The sequence below is a fragment of the Rattus norvegicus genome, chromosome 13, assembly GCF_036323735.1.
Source record: "Rattus norvegicus strain BN/NHsdMcwi chromosome 13, GRCr8, whole genome shotgun sequence".
Taxonomy (NCBI): domain Eukaryota; kingdom Metazoa; phylum Chordata; class Mammalia; order Rodentia; family Muridae; genus Rattus; species Rattus norvegicus.
In genome coordinates this window covers 62019056-62036736 of record NC_086031.1, presented here as the reverse complement: position 1 = coordinate 62036736, position 17681 = coordinate 62019056, and the positions used below count along the sequence as shown (strand labels likewise).

At 36.6% G+C, this 17681-nt stretch overlaps 1 pseudogene; it reads left to right on the top strand.

Moving 5' to 3' along the window:
- The first annotated feature begins 1137 nt into the window (after positions 1-1137).
- Gapdh-ps17 (Glyceraldehyde-3-phosphate dehydrogenase, pseudogene 17) overlaps positions 1138-17681 on the top strand; it is a 31779-nt pseudogene continuing 15235 nt past the window's right edge.

The following is a 17681-nucleotide window of genomic DNA, read 5'->3' as shown; positions in this document are numbered from 1 at the left end:
CCCTGGGGCATCAAGTGTCTACAGTTTTAGAATATATCATCCTGGGTGAAGTAACACAGACCCAAAAAGACCTGCATGGTCTGCACTCACTGATAAGTGAATATTAGCCAAAGGGTGCAGCATACAAATGATACAACCCACAGACCATAAGAAGTTTAACAAGAACAAAGCTCAAGTGAGGATTTTTTAATCAGACTTAGAAGGAGGAACAAAATAATCAAGGAAGGCAGAGGGAGCAAGGGACCTGGGTGGCAGAGCAAGGGGTAGAGGGAAGGAGGGCAGAATCAGGTAAAGGAGGAGACAAGAGAGAAGCCTAGGGGCCCAGGAGAATGAATAAAAATATGCAGCTTCTGGGAGTCCTGGTAGGGGAAACCTCTAGAAAGTCGCAGAGACCTGGGATATAAGAGACTTCCAGGACTCAATGGGGGTGAACTTAGACTAATTACCCAACAGTGGGGAGATAGAACCTGAAGAGACCACTTCAAGTTGGTAGACGGTGCCTCCAGTGCATGGAATCACTAACCCACCTTCAAAAATATTGACCCAGAATCGTTCCTATCTAATAGAAATGCAAGTTCAAAATTGGAGTGGAGACTGAAGGGAAGGTCATCCAATGCCTGGCCCAACTTGGGGTCCATCCCATGGGTGGCATAAAACCTTAACATTATTGCTGATGCCATGTTGTGCTTGTAGGCAGGTCCTCCGAGAGGCTCTGCCAGGAGCTGACTGAGACTGATGCAGATACAGTCAACCACTGGACTGAGGTCATGGACCCCTATAGAAGAGTTAGAGGAACTATTTAAGGGGCTGATGAGATAGGAAGACCAACAGTGTCAAGTAAGCTGGACTAGTGGGGGCTCCCAGAGACAAAGGCAACATTTAAAGAGCACACAAAGACTGATTCGAGGTCCCTGTAAATATATAGCAGAGGACTGCCTTGTTTGACCTCAGTGGAAGCCTAATCCTATAGTGATTTAATGACTCAGAGCAGGGGTGGGAGCATCATAGATGAAGGAAAGGGGAGATAGGATAAGGAACTATAGGAGGGGAAGGGGGACTGCATTTGGAATATAAATAAATACAATAATGAATACTTCATGTGGCTCTCTGCTCCTCCCTGTTCCAGAGACAGCCGCATCTTCTTGTGCAGTGCCAGCCTCCTCTCATAGACAAGATGGTGAAGGTCGGTGTGAACGGATTTGGCCATATTGGGCGCCTGGTTACCAGGGCTGCCTTCTTCTAGCAAAGTGCAGATTGTTGCCATCAACGACCCCTTCATTGACCTCAACTACATTGTCTACATGTTCCAGTATGACTCTACCCATGGCAAGTTCAACGGCACAGTCAAGGCTGAGAATGGGAAGCTTGTCATCAACCGGAAGCCCGTCACCATCTTCCAGGAGCGAGATCCCGCTAACATCGAATGGGGTGACGCTGGTGCTGAGTATGTCGTGGAGTCTATTGGTGTCTTCACCACCATGAGAAGGCTGGGGCTCACCTGAAAGGTGGGGCCAAAAGGGTCATCATCTCCGCCCCTTCCGCTGATGCCACCACGTTTGTGATGGGTGTGAACCACGAGAAATATGACAACTCCCTCAAAATTGTCAGCAATGCATCCTGCACCACCAACTGCTTAGGCCCCCTTGGCAAGGTTATCCATGACAACTTTGGCATCATGGAAGGGCTCATGACCACAGTCCATGCCATCACTGCCACTCAGAAGACTGTGGATGGCCCCTCTGGAAAGCTGTGGAGTGATGGCCGAGGGGCAGCCCAGAACATCATCCCTGCATCCACTGGTGCTGCGGAGGCTGTGGGCAAGGTCATCCCAGAGCTGAATGGGAAGCTCACTGGCATGGCCTTCCATGTTCCTACCCCCAATGTATCCGTTGTGGATCTGACATGCTGCCTGGAGAAACCTGCCAAGTATGATGACATCAAGAAGGTGGTGAAGCAGGCGTCCAAGGGTCCACTAAAGGGCATCCTGGGCTACACTGAGGACCAGGTTGTCTCCTGCGACTTCAATAGCAACTCCCACTCCTTCACCTTTGATGCTGGGGCTGGCATTGCTCTCAATGACAACTTTGAAAAGCTCATTTCCTGGTATGACAATGAATATGGCTACAGCAACAGAGTGGTGACCTCATGGCCTACATGGCCTCCAAGGAGTAAGGAGTAAGAAACCCTGGACCACCCAGCCCAGCAAGGATACTGAGAGCAAGAGAGAGGCCCTCAGTTGCTGAGGACTCCCCATCACATCTCAGCCCCTAACACTGAGCATCTTCCTCAAAATTGCATCCCAGACCCCATAATAACAGGAGGGGCCTAGGGAGCCCTCCCTTCTCTCTTGAATACCATCATCAAGTTCTGCTGCACCCTCAAAAAAATACTTCATGTTTGAGGTTAGTGTTTGAAAAATATTATTAATTTCTTCTCTACTACAATAGAGCCTGTTCATCTTTTTCATTAAAATAAATTGTTTTTGAGTCCTATCTATAGACAAACAGTACATCAGGAAGGAGCTAAGAAACCTACCTACCAGCAAGGTGTGTGGCAATGGTATCTACAGGCTGCAGATGGCCTATATCTTCTTTCCCTTACCTGATCATTCTGTTTCCTACCTCCTACATCTGCAACAAACTTATAGGCAAACCAGAAAATACAGGTTCACCAAATAATAATTTAAAAAGACAGAACATTATGCATCTAGTGGAGACAAGATAAAAACAAACATTTGGTGGCCACCTTCATTCTTACACTCAACAACCAATTTCTATCTTGACTTTTCCAACAAGGACCAGCAGCAGCCTCATTGTCTCTCTGACTTAGGACTTAATGTGGCATCCAGCTTTTTTAAATGTCTCACACATTCATACCACAGACAAACACAAACCTTATCTACCCACAGTAATATACTTCTTTCAAGGCCACATGTACTCCAACAAGGCCATACCTCATACTAATGGCACTCTCTGGTGACCAAGCATTCAAATATATGAGACTATGGAGCCCATTTCTATGCAAATCACCAAAATAATACTATTTCTTTCCCTTTTTTCCTCCAGTTGCTTCCATGTACATCTCTAACTCTTATTTAAATTCATGGCCTCTCCTTCTTTCATTGTTTTAATATATATTCTTATGTGTATATAATAAATACAATTTGGCCATTTTGTAATATGTTACCTGTATTTACATGATCATGAATTTACATGACTAACCACTTGATGTTGGTTGTCTAATGGCAGTTGGGATTTCCTTGACATAATTTCTTCCTCTCAGCATTCCCTACTTGCATTCAAAGATTTATCTAGGGTTAAGACCACTCAAACTTTCTTCCTTACACATTAGCAGGAGGTATCAATTGGAAAGAGGCACCATGTGTTTGTTAATACCTGCAATTCATTCAGTTATAGTCTTCTATATTTTCTGAATTTATTACAAAGAGCAGATCTTTGATATAAATGTTTTGTAAGGTGTAATATATACATATTGCCTTGCTTTCATTGACCCAAGATTTTCTTTAGATGTTGAAGAGCAAGTTATAAACAAAGCATGCATCTTGAACACCAGCCTACAATTTTAGTTTGTTAATATATTTAGAAGTCCTTTATAAAATGTCTCCTTAATATTCCAATGATTTAAAGATATTAAATGTATTTCCTAATGGTTTTATTATGAAAACTTATATTTATTATTATGAAAACTTACATTTTATCATAGGGAATATATGCCATCATATGAACTGAGTTATTACAAATAGGAGTCTGGTACTGAGTTTTCTAGAAGGAGAATGTATTATTAATGGAACTCAAATCATTAATTCATCAAAACAATTTTTGATACATATATCAAATTGAGGACAGTAATATCAACAATGAATTGAGTTTTACTTTGTGTTTTTATTCAAATATTTGAGTAAACGTTATCTTCTCCCACAGTGGTAGAATTTTTTATAGATTGGTTTGATTTTTTTTTTACTTTAGTAAAAGAAAGTACTCTTCATATTGCAATTCAAATTTCAATTAAGTTTCAAAATAGTTCAAATTTTCACCTACGTACATTAAAATACAATTAAGTTTTCATGCAAATTGTTACATCTATATGCTTTAAGGTAACTGTCTTCTCCCATCCTGCCACTGTGAAGAAGGCTGGACTGTCCTTAGTGTGCTTGGCATGCTGACGGGCTGAGGGTTGTTATCCTTGTCCTTTCTTGATTTTCTGATTAATCCTCCTGATTAATCCTTCTTTGCTTGCTTCTAGTGCTGTTAATAGTGGTCGTGGTCATAACCCTGACAATCAGTGCAGTTGTTTCTTCACAAAGCAAGGTCAGAATACAAATGTTGGTTTATTTTTATTCCATTTTCTGTATCTACACTAGTTTTCTTCAAGAAGTAGAAAATAGTACATATCTAAGTACTTCCTCTCCTGATTCCTCTAAGAGAAATCATTTGTCACTGAATAAACCAAAACAGAGATTTAAATGAGGTATGGGTGCATGATAATACAGTGAATTGTTTTTTCTTTCTGATTTATTGATTTATATATTAATCTCAATTATACTAATATATTTTATTAACGAAACAGTCAGTTAATACATAATCAAACCTGAGGCTTAAGATATCAGTTTCAATTTTTTTCTGGAGTAGCACAAAACATTTGGAAAAGAGGGCATATCAGCTTCAAAACTCTGTCTCTAAAATAGTAGCATGATGGTTTATCTGTCCATTTAAATGACCACATATTTAGGGCAAAATTCATTTGAACTGACTGGCTAAATCTACATGAGGAATATTAATGCCTATGTTGGTGATGCACTGCATAGTGGTATATTCAACTAGGAGATTGTTTTACACTATTCATTACTTTTTAGTAAACTGTGTTTGTAACCCTTAAAATATATTTTTTTCAAGTACTGGATGAAGAATAATTACAAAATATAGCCTCCATTCTTAGGTGGAAAGAAATTTAAAAAAAGATTCAAAAATAAAATGAATTAGGCAGATCCATTTTGCTGAGAAAAAAAAAGACTGATTGCTGATAGAGATTTGAGAAATACAGTGGGATTACTATATAGGAAACAGGTATAAAAGTATTTTCTGAGATGTCATTTATAAGAATGGAAGTGGTGGGAAGGGCCAATAGTATTTGAGGGAGAATTGTCATTAACAATGGAAATGGAAATGTCAATCAGTTTTGATTTAATGCTTTTATCATGTAAATTGAGTTCCCAAATAATTACAAGAGAATCCCAGATGTAACAGGCAAAGAATCCCCACCCACAGATGATTTCAATAGGTAAACAAAGTTGCCAGAGGCTAATGACTGGACAGAGAGACAGAGGCAGTAATTTCAGATCCATGATGAAGCAAACTGTCTTACAATTTTACTGCTGTGAACAGACAACATGACCAATACAAGTTTTATAAAGGAAAACACATATTTAGAGCTGACTTACAGGTTCAGAGGTTGAGCCCATTATCATCAAGGTGGGAGCATGGCAGCATCCCAGCAGGCACGGTGCAGGCAAACCTGAGATATCTGCATCTTTATCTGAAAGCTACTAATGAAAGACTGACTTCCAGGCAGCTAGGTTGAGGCCTTATAGCCCACACCATCAGTGACATACCTATTCCAACAGGACTACACGTTATAATAGTGCTACTCCCTGGGATCACATTCTACTCTCTGGCCCCCATAGGCTTGTTCAAACACATAAGTCCACGGAGCCATACCTAAACATAGCATAATGCAAAAATACATTAAGTCCAACTTCAAAAGTTCCCATAGCCTAAAGCAGTCTCATCAATGTTAAAAGTCTGAGATTCATCCAATCATTTAATTCTAATTCCCAAACAAGACAGGAAACCAGCTGGACAAACTTAAATTCTGCATCTCCATGTCTTATGTCAAAACAACTTCAATGTTACAGCTTCTTGTTTCAATGTCTGGAATCCACACAAGATCTTCTGGACTGTTTCAAATTACTGGCATCACTTCTCCAGCTATGCCTTCTATAGCACTCTAAGCTCAGGTTGAGCCACTCCACTGTTGCTGCTATTCTAGGTGGTAATTCCATGGTACTGGCATCTCTAATACACTGAGTTCCTCCACTGAAACTAGGCTTCACCAATAGCCTCTCATGTGCTCTCTTCATGGTGCCAGGCCTCAAATCCTTTACATGATCCCTTCAGTCCTGGGTCATTAACTGCAACTGAGTCTGCATCTTCACCAATGGCCTTCCATGATTTCTCACAGTGCCAAGCCTCAGATGCTCTTCATGCCTTCAAAACCAGTACTGCCTGGGTGACTCTTACACATTACCAAGTACAGCTGCCACATTGGCTATCTCTAGAACATGGCTTCAGAAAACACTTTCCATAAGATTTCACCTCAGTGATGCTTATCTCCTGTTAATCATCACTAGTTTCTTAGCTCCAGCTAATCTTCATCAATTGTCCCATAAGTCCCTTCTATTCTATACTCTAATGGCAGAGTCACATGGCCAAAGCTGCATATTTCCTTTCCTTGCTGGGACTGAAACATGGCCCCTTGGTTTTACATTATCACCAGCTTTCTATTTTACAACTCCTTCACTACCTAAGCTTGTCTGTCATGGAGCTTGCTCTATAGATTGACTCTGAACTCAGAAATCTTCATGCCTGTGTTCTAAACACTGGCATTAAAGGTGTGGTCCATGAACCCTAGATTTAAGTTTTTCTTCACCTAGAACTTGACTCTCCCAGACTGGCCTTGAACTCAGAGATCTGTTTTGCTTTATCTCCTGGGATTAAAGTCTTGTACTACCATACCTTAACCTAAACTTAGCTGGGTGGGATCTTGTCCCAAGGTCACTACTGGCTTAATTCCATTAAATGTTCTTGAACACGGGATTCAGCTATACATTTCACTTCCTGGTGCCACTTTAATACCATATATTTTATGTTTTTCCTTTCTAAGCTTGCTATGTTTGTTCAAAACTCTCTTCATAACTAGAGAATTAAGTCTCTGCTGAACTTTTTTGAGAATTCCTTTGCCAATGAAATTAATCTCTTTACATTAGCCTCAGCTAGACTCTTCATATACAAGGGCAAAGGCAGCCACATTCTTCACCAAAATCCCACAAAACAGTTTTAGACCATGTATTGAAAATTTCCACTGAAACCTCTTGGGCCAGATCTGAATAATTCAAATTATTCATAGTCAGGCCTAGTCACAGCAACACCCCAATTCCAAGCACCTAGTTCTGTCTTTGTTAGGGTTTTACTGCTGTGAATAGATACCATGACCAAGGCAAGTCTTATAAAGAGAAACATATATTTGGAGCTGGCTTACAGGTTCAGAGGTACAGTCCATTATTATCAATGTGGAAGCACGGCTGCATCTAGGCTGGCATGGTGCAGGCAGACCTGAGAGTTCTACATCTTCATTTCCCAAAGACCCTGCAGTCCCCAATTAAGACAATGATATCAAGTGTTAGCATTGTAACACATTCATTGTGAAGGATACAACGCTTGCTATATATGTAACCTTAATAGGTAAGAAGACTAGATACTGAAAATTCTCTCTGCATTCCCTTCCAAACTTACCTGTCCAGTGATTGTTTCTGGAGCTTCTCTAACCATAGTCTGATCTTAAGTCATTGATGTAGCTATAGGTGATTGATCTATGCTAATCAACTGTGCATCAGCAGTGTGAGTTCTTGGCATCCAGTCCCAACATACAAACACACACACACACACACACACACACACACACACACACACACACACACACACACACACACACGGGGGGGGGGAGGACTAGAGAGAGAGAGAGAGAAGACATATTTAATATGCCTTAATAAGCTTGGTTACTCCCAAATATCCACTTGTCTAACACACTCTCCCCCCCCTAACATTACTGAATAATTACTAAAGATTGGATGGGCGGTTGGAGTGGGTTGAACAGCTCTATCCTGGTTCTTACAAGTTGGCTGTCTCTCTGACCTGCACTTATCCTTACATTGCTGCTCTCTTTTTCTCAGTCCCTGTGATAGTTTGTATATGCTCAACCCAGGGAATGGTACTATTAGAGAGTCTGGCCCTGTTGGAGTATGTGTGTCACTGTGGGTCTGGACTATAAGGTCCTCACCTACATGGAGGTTAGAACCTCATATATAAAATTTCAGTTCTTATTTCAAATGTCTCTGTAGTTTTCTTCTTTTTTTAGCAAAGTGGAGATAAGAGGCAAGTTGAATCTCTAGTGAGTTTCCAAGTGGGTCTCATCACATCACTTACCCAAGAATGGATCGTAGCAAATACGGAAAGCACCAGCCTTCCTAACTATAAGCGTATTTTACCTCTGCGACTGTCAGTCACACATGTGTTGATTACTAGGTTATTTAAAAATAGCAAGTACTTCGTAGAATTAAAGCAGACTATGCATGCATTCACTTAGAGTTTGTTCTGGTCCAGAAACTATACCCCTTTCAATCCATGCCATTGTTGTCTAAAAACACTTTCCTCAAATCCAGACAGCATAAATTTATTTCATGAGACAGTTCAGTTGGCATTTTCACCAATGCCTTCTTTCCCATTAAACTGCTCTATCAAAATACAATGGGACAGTCAGCCCTTAACCACATCTGAATTTAACCTTCTATAACAATTGGCCTTTTTGATTTTTTCCCTATTGGTAACAGAACTTCTTTGACACAATTCTAAAACACTTAATCTGCTTCTGTTCAGCAGACTGGTCCTTGGGCTTCTAGTTGAATTATCATCCCTGCTTACTATTCGCTCAGTGTCAGAGAACCTCAGGACTTGAGCTTCTTTTCTTTTGTATCTATCTGATGTACTGGATTTCGTAAACACTGGATTGCAACTAACACAGCAGATTGTTCCAATTACATACAGCTAAGAATGCCAAAGTTAACATGTCTACTGTGAACTACCGATGCTCACTAGGCCTGCAGCTTTTTACTGCAGAGAATTGGCAATTATCATTTGCTCCTTCCCTCTGTCTCTCTCTGCTTATTGTTTAGTGTCTATCTCTGTTCCTGTTTCTCTGTCTCTTTCAAACACACACACACACACACACACACACACACACACACACACACACACTTCCACATAATACACACACATATTTCCACATCACACACACACACGCACACACACACGCACACACACACACTTCCACATGATGTATGTAATGACATTTGACATTCCACCTATTTTAATTTTGAAATATAACTACTCCAAAACAATACATCAAAGTGGTGTATTCAGTTTTATTTTTTAACTTTCACCCTATAGTGCCTACAATAATTGCCTCAGAATACCAAAACCCTGTGACAGAAATTTCTTTGGGGACCCCATACATATTATACAATATTTTACTTTCATGATTCTTAGAATTTTGCATTCTCTATATTCTATTCTGTTTGAAGCTTCCATTCTTGCCCGTGTGTAATCCAGTCTCTAAAAAGGCAACAGTGTGCAATACCGTGACACACCTGCTTTACAGTCCCCCCCTAAATAATTTCTTTCTTCCAACACTGTAATTTAAATTAAAGGGAAAAGAGAACATTCCTGATTTTATCCAGTAACTTGTTTCTAGATATTAGGTTTCATTTTACATGAGTACTTAGTAAATATTTTCAACAAAAGAATTATTTAATATTTTAATAAGATTTTTCTATTTAAAGTTTCATGGCTTAATTATATCTATTTGGTTAAATTTTATTAGAGGATGCTACAAGTTTCAGAGTGATTCTAAGTTAAGGAGAATTGAAGTCTCAGTAAATAGCTAATATATTGAAAAAGGAATAATTACTTTAACATTTGGTTTAGTATATAGTATTATGACATGTGATGGTTTCATTATTCTCTAAGTTTTAAAATTTACTTATCTTAAAACAAAACTGAATTGCATATTTTCAGTGAGTTTCATAAAAATGAATTTTAACAACTTTCCATATGTGTATATACAAACATAAACATATATAGATAAATATTCATTTATAATTACATTTATGTGTGTGTATACACATACTCATGCCTATATTTGTTTGTAATTCTGTATATGTATACAAATTCTTTCTTCAGATGCTGTAATGATCTTGTAATATTTATAATACGTGTTTATATATTATTTATATTATTTAGGACTATTCACGCTGAACACTTTAAATACTAAAAAGTTTAAAAATTTATTACATTAAAGTACATGAAAAATTTTCAATCAAGATACTGAATCAAACATGAAAATGGCTTCTGTTTGTTTAAAATATGCAAAGGCAACATCTTCCTAATTTTAAAATTGCTTTCCACTATATCGTGACCATTATAATTTAGAATGTTGTTTCAGGATCAGAGGGTTGCTACTGTGGAAACAATTCTATGGATATTACTTTCTGATAAACTTTGTAAGCAGAGAAGAAACTTCAACAGACTGCATGTGAGGCATCTAATTTATATCAGTTTTCCAGGTAAGGCTATGTAAATGACTATGCAGTGATATTAGACAGAGGAGATAATCCCACTTGGAAAACAGCTTCAATATAAGAACAGTAATGCATTATATAGTAGTAATAGCTTCCCCTACTGTTTCATAAAACAGGAAAGGAGGTGAGGAGAAAGCCATGTTATTATTCTATGAGTGTTTAGTTAGAGATGTATGAGGAACACTAGAGAATGATAGCTTACACGCCAGTATGAGGAAGCTGACTCATAATGTCTGGTTTATAGTTCTGTTATGATTAAGTTATTATGTTCATGTCACATCTGTCCTTAAATAGCTGGGCATTTGTTGCCTTTTGTCTGGTTAAATATATTTTCTTCATTATGTTTTTGGATTTTTCTTTCATTTATTTTACTAATGGAATTTTTATTTTCATCAAATACAGAATTTTATTTAAGAGGTTTTGAGGGTCTCCAGATATAAATGTATTAGAAATATCCATAGAGCCAGCAGGAAGCACACATGGCATTAAGGCCATACTTCAAGGATACCGACAAGGGTCATTTAACATCCAGTGTATGAGCAGAGAGGCCAGTAAATTCTAACAGTAAGCAGCAGTACTTTTGTTAAATTGCTCTACTAAACTGTTAAGCTGCTTTAAAAGCAGGGGTATGTCATGTCAGGGGGAAGTGGGGTATGTAATATAGAATGTTATAACTCATGAAAATTAGCTATACATTTTCAGATATGAAAACATTAACAAGAGCAAAAAGATGTAGCTTAAAGTAAAACATCACTTGCAATATTTAACCTTTTTAATTAATTCTTTAAACTTACGTTAAAACTTACATTTAATTTGCACATGTATAAAATCAATCATAGGGCAAAAGTCAACTTTATTCAGAGTAATGTGTTTACATATTTTTTCTTTCTTGTGATTTCAGAATTGAGAGAAGGAAAAGTAAGTGAAATACATAAACACAGTTAACATTAATTGTGTCACTCCTTTAAGAGATTGAATGTAAAATTAAACATTCCTTTCTTTTGTAATAAAAAACATTATAAAGCAGAATAGCATATCCATGTGAACGTTAGAGTTTCATAAGCAAGCTCTAATAAGACTGAGTACATATATTATTAACCATTATGTGGCCCTATAAAAGGGATATACATAATAGCAGTGAATAATTTTTCACTTGTTTTTAGTAATGGAAATAAACTTTATGTTTATAAATAAGGAAACTAGGATCAAGGCAATTCACTACTTTTAACTATCAATCAACCTATGCTCAAATTATGTGAAAGATTTAAAATAAATTCTCATTTCTGAATGAAGTATATTATTTTCACATCTCAGTGACAAAACATATTTTAAGCATTATTGCTAAATTGTAAAATGTCAGTATACTTTATAAGCAGATATTTAATAATTTAAAATATTAAACAAATAAGTAAATCTTAATTTTAACAGATAATTCTAATATCTTGCGTACTTAACACATAGCATATTCTCCTGACAGAAATGAAATACTTATGTGACATTTTAAATCGATTTATCTCCATACAATGTGTAGACACTTTCAGCAAATGTTTAAAATCTCCCCCAATTCTCAGTGGATTATGTAACTAGGGTTCATTTTGAGAGACAAAATGCACAGATGTCAATTCATTAGTCTTTAGGTGTCTGGCTTAAAGAAGTACAGAGCTTTAAGTTTAATACCTCTGAAGCTGTGGTTCTTGATCCTAGAGACTTATTTAATGGTTTCAGGTATTTCACATACAATAGTTAGTAGGAGAGGCACAGGATAATCCATCACCATATACCTTCCTGTATATAGAACATGTGAGAGGTATTTTTAAGTCTCTGGTCCAGAGAGCAGGTGAGAAAGATATTCAGGTGGATTCTTGGGCTGCCTATTTTACATGATACAGAGGACTCATCATGTTGCCTTGTTTCTTCTTTCTCTGAAAATGTTCTTTCTTTATATAACAGTATCTCAGTGATTTCAGGTAAATAGTTTTCTCTCTCAACCATTTGAGAATAATATTGAGGTTAGCAGTGAGAAGTTAAAGCAGATAGAATGACTAAAGTATCATTTAAAAATTATTACTATAGGGTCTGGGGAGGTGGCTCAGTGGTTAAGAGCACTCACTGCTCTTTCAGAGGTCCTGAGTTCAGTTCCCAGCAACCACATGGTGGCTTACAAACATCTGTAATGGTATCTGATGTACTCTTCTTGTGTGTCTGATGACAGCTACAGTGGACTCATATAAATAAATGAACCGTCTTTAAAAATGATTACTAAAAGTAGCTACAGAGTGTAATGTAAAACAGGCCTGTAATAAAGATCTATATACACACATATACATATATGTATGTAAAACATTAGCCTATATAGTCAAAATGCATAAATGATATTGAATATGTTAAATATAAATATATTATGTAAATATATTATATAAATATATTAAAATATTGAACCACAAATCTGTTAATAGTTTTAACCTAAAAGCATTCTCATATATTTAAAAAACAGAAGGAATAAATTGAACAAAATATATATGATTTCAGTTGCTATAAGAAAGACCTTAATAAATCAATTGGTAATGAGGAAATTTTATTAAAGGTTATGATCTTGAGTGGGTTAAATATTCATTACCTGTATTGTAAGTGTTCTTTCGCCAACTCTTATACAGGAATGGTATAGTCTATCAAGGTTTCGAGCACATAAGCCCCCAAAGATCATTGAAAATGTGTACATTGTTCTCTGTCCATCATTCTGTGAGTAATAGACAGACTGTAAAATAGCCTTAAAGTATCTATACTCTAAAGCCATATTCTTGCTGAATTCTCTCTTTTTAAGTACCGGCAAGACTTAAATTTACTTCTCATGTGACAAAAAACAACAACAACAAAAAAAAAAAAACAAAAAAAAAAAAAAACCAAAAACCTGGAATCATCTTTGCTCCAAAAGCAGCAGTAGGCTAAGGAACTGGGTCTGAGTTATCTGACTCATCAAGTAAGTGCAGAATTGACTTTGTTCTTGTCATCCAAGGTCCCTTAGAAGAGACTACGGACAATATAACACTTGCACAGCAGTTAAGTGAGAGTCTGAAGTGGCTGTCCATTTCAGCCACACGGAGACTAATTCTGTGCAGTTTAGGAGACGCTGTGCTCCACATATGACAAGGTGTCCTCAGCTCTTTTCCCAGCCAGCTCCTCACCAGGTCATCACTAATGTACCTCCACCAAGGTCTCTTTACAGAGCGACTGCTCATACTTTGTCCCACATTTTTACTGTATTTTTCCTGTTTGTATTTATCATAGTTCTTTATATAGCCCAGCTGAAACTGTTTGTAGGCAGTATATTTGGAAATATTTTCTCACAGTCTGAGAACTGAACTTGACAACATCATTTTAAGAGAAGACATTTTTAGTAGTGATGAATCTTGATTTATTCATTTTGATGTACCGACTAAGAACTTTGTGTATGTGCACGGGGTACATGGATGTGCATATAGTCCACACCATCCATAGGGAGGTCACAGGGAAATTTTCAGGGGTTAGTTCTCCCTCTTTCCTGGTTTTGAGGCAAGGTTTTTCTTGTTCCTACCAGGTTAGCTGTCCCACATACTTGTGGGTGATCCTACTGCCACTGGTTCCAATAACATCAACAGTGCTGTTAAGTTTAGAGGTATGTACTACACTTTACTGTCTTTTAAATGGATTCCATGAGGTTCTGCTTACATAGGAAGCACTTTTTTTTTCACTGAAACAATACCCATACTAAATTTATCCATTTCAAAAGTTTATATACCATGATTTTAAGACAATAGTTACTAACATTTATAAGGATTTATGCCATTATTACTTGAGTATCTATAATGCACATAATGTCAGAATCCTTATACTTCCAAGGTCTAGAGTTGACAATACAGATACTGTATGAAGATTAAAAATAGAGTAATCCTTTTTCATGCTACATTGAATAAAATTGATATATTAAAAACTATGTCTTGTATTTAAATTAAAGCAACTATGGGGTTTGAGAGATTTCTTACAAGGTAAGAACACATGTACGGTCATGAGGATCAGTTTTTTGAGTTACCAGCCCCCGTGTGAAATGTGGGCTATTGATATGCACATGCATTGTGTCTATAAGGAGCAGCAATGGGGTTTGCCGAGCACTGTCACAGATCTAAGTTAGTGACAAATTCTGTTCCAGAGAAATAAGACAATATAGAAAGACACCAGATGGCCTTCAATGGATTCTACACTTACATACACATACACCTGCATACTCCTGTACATATCCACCAGACAGAGAACATGCTTCCCCAACAAAATGTTAAGAAAATATATGCATTCCATATATAAAGTTGGTAATTTAAAACTTTGACGTTAAGTTTAAAATTAATTGCAATCGTGATCTAGGATCTATGTTATTATAAAGCAATTATAACTAGTTGAAGGATACTTTCCTTTGGTAATGGCTAGCAATTGCAATCAAATTTTTTAACAGCTTCATATGGATAATTATCAATATACTTTCCTATAAATAAATAAAAATATTTCCTTACTATTTAAATATCAAAATTTAAGCAAGAAAGGCGATAGTTTATTAATTCAATATTACTGACAAATATAAATTATTAAGCCTTATATTGACAAAATAAAAGATAAAACCAGAAAACAAAAATAATCTTGTGTTAATGGTATGCTGTATTATGTTACTTAATTTTCCATAGAATAATTATTTATTGTTTAATATATGTTAATGGTATGCTGTATTATGTTACTTAATTTTCCATAGAATAATTATTTATTGTTTCATATATGTTTCCCCAGTAACTTTAAAAACTAAATCCATTTAATTTCACTATAGCTTATAACTGACATGTCATTAATATATACAAAAAGGGCATAGGTTTGTAATTATGTAGGAATATTTGTTTGGATGAAAGACTTAGGAAACCATATATAGACTGATGTAAATTATCTTTGTTTAAAGAACACACAAAGGCTGCTTACATCTTAAGTATTCTAAACTATGTTTGCTAAGTATGCTGCAGTGAACATCATTTTATTTATAAATAATTACTCTTTGTCGCATGGAGGCTTGCCAGTTTCACCATAGCTGAGTGAGCAGAGAGTGACAGCAGCATTCTAACCCAGCAGATCTATATACAGGTGATGGCCTAATCATTGTTCTGTACAAACGTGGTTAAATGGATGATGTATACAGAGTGACCATAACAAATAGACTTAATTTAGATGGCTTCTATATTTAGTAGAAAGCAATCGCAACAATTCAGTTACGTAAGGAAAGGAAAAAATCAAGTTAATTAAATTCACCATATCTCAGAGTCATGAGCACACTTCAAGCATAAAAAAAAAAAAGACGAGAACAGGCAATCAATATACAGTGTTGTACAATTACACTGTGCATTCTTTTAATTTGTAAGCATTCAGTATCCTCTAATAACCTGAAAAATGACCTTTCATCTGTTTGCCCAGATAGTGATTATAATTTTTTTCAAATGACAAAATCCTTCACAGTTTTGCTCTTCTTTATATGTCTACTAAACCCAAAAATTGCACACATCTGATAATATTATATTTATCTGACCACCACAATCCCTAAAACATCCCATGTGTCTTAGCCATCCACATAGCAGTTAATTATCATTACAAAGTACACAAAAGTTTTGCTACTTAGGACCCCAGCCAAGCAAAATTTGGACAAAAACTTGTTGTACAAATGGCTATGATTCCCAGTTAGCAACCATAATTTGGAGATCAGCAGACTGTGTGACTGTGCTCCTCATTCATATTGCCTGTGGGAGAGCCTGATCATGCAGATTGCTGGAGAATGTACTGTGTGACTGCCTGAGTGTCGCCAAAAGCCATCTAATACTGATACCCCACTGTGTCTGTGTTTTGTAGCTGCTTTCTAATTAGAGTAAAGGATATTTAAATTGAATGTTGTTTATTGCATAGTGTTGGAAATGCCCCTGAGACTTTAAAAAATTATTAGAGAAACAGTCTATATTCATAGTGCTTTTATACAGCAACGACAGTGTGAATATAGCTAACCATTTGAGCTATTTCTTTTTGGCAACCTCTTTAAACTGAATGCCAAGGCTCTATCCATGTTGTCTTCCTTAATCTGCACAAGCATATTTGAAGTTAAGCATCATTACTGATATTTTACAGATGATGGAAAGCAGTCAGTATGATCAGTGCAATACAATCATTAAAAGGCAGGACAATTTGTGACCCCAAGACTGGTCTGACCTCCAAATGCATACACTGTACAACCTCATTATCCTGACTTCATGCTTTGTAAAGCATGATATGGAGTAATGCATGATCTGCTTCAGGTGGCTAATTCTAAATTATGTGAAGTAGATAACTGTCGACTTATTATCTTGAAGAAAATAAAAACAAGGTTTAGAGATGGAACTAAAAAAATCAAGATTTCTTCTGGGAGAACAGGAAAGGCTTTAAAAACACTAAAATTTCTGTATGTAACAGTTTAAATATTCTATTTTGATTTATTCAGTAATAAAGTTTCTTAGTTAACTCAAAAGTTTAAATAAATGAAGTGACTTGCCACCATGTAGGACTTCATCCAAGCCACAAATTCTATTCTCTTGACTATGTATTTTTTTAAGTGATGGCCACATGTGGTTATTATATTTAAAATTAAATTAATTAAAATATAAAATTTAAGAATTCACCTAGTCATATTAGTAATATGCAATATTGCAGAACCACTTCTGGGTAGTGGCTACACTGATACATAGCTTTGTTAGATCACTGGCAGCTTCACAGAAGCAGGGTTATAAACACTTAAACACACACACAGAGAAATTTATGTTAACATATTATCAAAGGATAATTTCCTGGCTTTCTATTAAACAAATTCACGTATTATGTATCACAATGTGATGTCTAAATTCACCCTCTGCTCAGGCCCCAATCAATATCTTCAATCGTTTCTATTCCTCCCTTTAGAGATGAGACAGGTACCTTAGTGAGGGATCGTGCATGGATGTTTAGCTAGCCAACCATGCCGGTACTAGATATCTCATCTCCATTGTAGCATACATCAGAGTCACACATACTGATCCTCATCCCCTTCCATGATTAGTGCTTAGAAATTAAGGAACATGCCTGTGGGCTTTTGTGGTCAAACCTACACCATCCGTGGAAAACCTTGAGATCAAAC